Raw genomic sequence first — 4340 nt, 5'->3', positions numbered from 1 at the left:
ACACGACACACCGCAAACGCTTGGCCCGAACCCAGCACGCTAAGCAGCAGCAGCAGAAAAGAGAGAGTCAGCTCTTACCGGCGGAGACTTTATTTCCGCCTTGGTCACGTGACAGTTCCCGTGACCAAGCTTTAACCAATCGGTTACATTCGCTAACTCCATTCTGTTTTGGGGTTAGGCTTAAGATAGTCTTGCATTGCCAGACCTAGCTCCACATCGCTGTGGAATAAACTATGGCTACACCACTTTATTCTGGGATATGAGGGAAAAAAAACGCTTTGTGTTGTTTGCATTTCTTCCCAATCGTCTTGGGTGGAGCTAAGCGCCAGACCCAGCTACGATGGCTCTGCAACATAGTCCCGGGGAGGAACCTGTTTTGGTGGAGCATTTGCACCCCACAAAAGAAAAGACCACATACAATATAAAAATGAAGGTAACTGTTCACACATTACAGTAACTTGAGCTATTTAAATAAGCTGGATACATGGTTAAATGCAGACTTTATCCACGTTGTTGCGGTTGCAGTACAAAAACAATTCCATTCCTTTATTTAATTTTTTTCTTTATTTGTCTTCTAGATAAATCAGATGACTTTTCCCTCATTAAGCCTCAGTCTTTAAGCAATTTCAGCAATGTATGTAGCTATCATGTGCATGTCTAAGACCCTTTTACAGGGTTTCCGATTCAAATCAAGCTAAAAATGATTAGCTAGTTAGCCAGCTAGCCCTGATAAACATGGTAGTTACCGTTGCCATGTCAGTCGGCAAGAATTGAGATGCCGGTTTTTGTGTAAACTGAACCAGTAATAATTTTGAGAAGTAAATATGTCACTGTGGGAATAGAAAGCCTGACAGACATAGCAACGGTAAATAGGGGGGCAAACGGTCAATTATCAATCTACTGAGTTCATATTGTTGTTACTTTTGCTGTCCAACTTGGGTAAAATGGAATTTGCTGTGATGTAGACAACAGAACACATTCATTCATATGTTGTCACGCAAGCCTATGCATTCATAACTTTCATTGGACACATATTTTAATATACCATTACCAATGTGTACAAGAAACAAGAGACTTCTACGCATTAACATAGTCAATGGGACTCTATGCAGCCATATATCCACTGTGGTTTCTTTGACATAAAAGCTGAATCAGGCTGTTAATTGATGCCCTTAGATCTCCGTCCCTTGTTCTACTTTATGGTATGTCGAGTCCTTGAGCTCTCCTTTAAATCAGCGCACGATCAAAATATGCAGTCATTAATTTGCAGCTCTGTGTCATGGTTTCATCTGCTGCAAATACAGTCAGACAATCAATTAAACAAGGTGTTGAACTTCTGCGGATTCTCTGGTGTATGTTGAAGGGCTCAAATGTGGATTTCTTTTTCCTTTATAAGAAGTCGTTATAATCTTGTCGGACACAACAAGGTGACTCCCTAAAAGAAAGAAAACTGGCATTTAATGATAAAGATCCATTCTATTCATGATGAGTGAGTCACATTAAGAGAATTCAAAGCCTGCTGTCCCGCAACAACACATTCCAAAGTCTATGTTTCATGCTGGGTGCAATATCTTCTCCTGCACCGCCACACCTCCAGTACAGATTATCTCTATCTACGTGTGTGCGAGGGGGGAAAGGAAAACAAGCTTGCACTAACAAAGCCATTATGAGTTCATTATGAATTAGAGAGCCACATCTGCAACTAATACATGGCCAGGTGGGATTTGTAAAGAGAGTACAGTGTAGAGTTTGTTCCACTAATACATTATAAACACGCCGAGAACATGTGGCCTTTGAGGTTATAGTTACACTGAATATGGAGCTTGATGTTGCTCAGATATAATGTTTCTCACATGTGTCAACATTTTTCAATTAAACCATCTGGGATGAAATGAAGCGGGGCACTTCTTTTTTGCTAGCAGACAGCTTTTATTTCAGCACTTTACTCTCACTTTGTCCACTTTTTATGGATTTCCAAGGCCCAAATTCTCCCCTTCACTGTGTGCATTTTGTGGCAGATTCTGTCCATTTGCGAATGAATAGCGCATTAATCAAATCCAGTGACAAAGACAAAAGAATGACCACAGCTAAAAGACTCTTGATGAATGTTTTATCCGGCAAAATAGATCAGAAAAATACTCCATGAAGCAATCAAGAGCCTATTCATTACAACTCGAATTAAGACACAAGCAGTTTATTTAGTCTCAACATTCATCTAAATTCAATTTAGCTCTTAGTTGTCCTGTCAACTCTGTGACAAGGAAGGTGGGTAAAAGGCCATTTTCCCAGGCTGCTCAACCAGATTTGGGCTTGAAAGAGAAGCACCGCAATGAGAGAAAAAGGACATCAAAATTGGCCTCTTGTCATCAGGCCCCGGTATGATCCCCATTTGCCTTTCTCCGGGCGATCCGTCAGCAAGCCTTGATCAAAAAGGGATACGTCTTCGCGCATTCCCCCTTTCCAAGAGATGAGTGTCCCTCACTGTCCCACTGCAATCACTTCCTGTGAGCAAGGAAGCCCCAAACAAAGGCCTGCCTCTTTCTCCCAACCAGTGTGAGTGCAGAAAAAGAAATACAACACATATTTACGAGATTATCTGGCATCTCACGTTTCATCATAATGAAAGAAAGAATTGTTTCAGCCTTGCAGAGTTGAAACATGTGACACCAGGAAATGGTTTGGTGCTGTTACTCTCTTGTCTGTGAGAAGGAGTGTATATTTTTTTGGCAAGAGGGATATGTGATGATGCTATTCATTTGGACTGTATGGAATCAGCAGGGGAGAAAGGCAATGTGCTGTTTGGAGAACTTGCTAAAGATGCAATGTAGATGGTCCACATGTACAGTAAGAACAATCATGGTATTATCTTATTGCCCTAACTTACTCCAATTTTAATACACACAAAGTGTATTTTGGATGAGTAAAGTGGGCTTTTACCGAGGCAGCAGTAGCCTAGAAGTGAAAGAATTAGGGTTTGTATCTGTTGGACTCCCTACACCAGCTGGGAAAATCTTGGTGCTGAAAAGGAATGAGTAATGTGTTCGCCTCCAAAAACAACCACTTTTGCTCCCATTTGTTCTGCTAATGCTGCTCAAAAGGCCAAGAACTAGATATCTGCGGTTACAAGAGCGAGAAAAGAACATGCAAGCTTAGCAAAACCTTCTCCATTAGAAATAAAAGTAAAACAACAGCAGCCGCAGGGACAGTTGCCCTCTCTGTGTTGGCCTGGGTGCCCGGGTGACCCAGGACTCTCAGTGGGAACATCTGAGGCAAAAACCTAAAGGTGCAGGGGAAATGAAATGGCTGGTTGGAGAGGAAGTGTCCTTATATATCGACTCTGCTCCAGAGTTCACATTTGGAGATAACTGATTTGAAGTTAAGTAGAATCTTATCTTTGCCAAGTAAATGTTGGACTCAATATATTTATACCTTTCCTGTTTGAGTGCTCTGTCAGTTCATAAGGTGACTGCAAAAGCAGCTACACACTTTCCACACTTGCCTTAGTAAAACAATGATTTATCAGACTTGAAAAGGAAAAGTAACTGTATTAACTGATATGTATCAAAATAAAAGCTTGTCTCATCTTACAAAGCAGTTTAGGGGTAAAAAAAAACAAAAACCTTTCTCATTAACTTAATGTTAAAAGCCTGCACACGATTTATCAATCTAAAGTTAAACATTTTAAAAAACTTAAAATTTTCAGACCTCTTTTAGAATGAATGAGAATTTGAATGTATGTAAAGGTGAGTTTTCACTAAACCCATCGAAGTAGGTTTCAAACCTCAGGAATTGCTAAGATTTTGCAATTTACACAAGAACATAACTAAAAACAAGTCAGAGAGGGCAACAAACGTGAGCAGTTTGACGATTTTTGAAAATAAGACCGTTCAGGCAGATTAGCTAGCGCTTCATTAGGACGTGAACCTTAAATGCACCCGTTATGTCTGAAATTGTTGATTGCACATTGTGTCTACAACAAGTATGATTGGTCAATGGCGTCACTCAGAAATATACTTCAATTGTTTTATAACAAACAGATTTTGTTGACTTGCAAAATTATCTTTCAAATTAACGTACATTTTTTATGTGTAATCCTTTGCTCAATTCAAACAGGATCAAAAAATGATTTGTCTCTCGCCATTCCCTACTGTACACCTTTTTCCAAAATGTTTGCCTCACTTTTGAACTATGTAGCATAAAAAGGTATGCATTGGGAAAAGTACGTTGGAGAAATATTTCCAATCAGTAACCAACATGTCATTCCAGATGTTATCTGCATATTTCCAGTAAATATGCTGACCATGGTAACGATGTTCATGTGACAATGTAGAATTAGGAAA

This window comes from Etheostoma spectabile, chromosome 9 (assembly GCF_008692095.1).
Source record: "Etheostoma spectabile isolate EspeVRDwgs_2016 chromosome 9, UIUC_Espe_1.0, whole genome shotgun sequence".
NCBI classification, from domain to species: domain Eukaryota; kingdom Metazoa; phylum Chordata; class Actinopteri; order Perciformes; family Percidae; genus Etheostoma; species Etheostoma spectabile.
The sequence above is the reverse complement of the archived record's forward strand: the minus strand, read 5'-3'. Positions refer to the sequence as shown.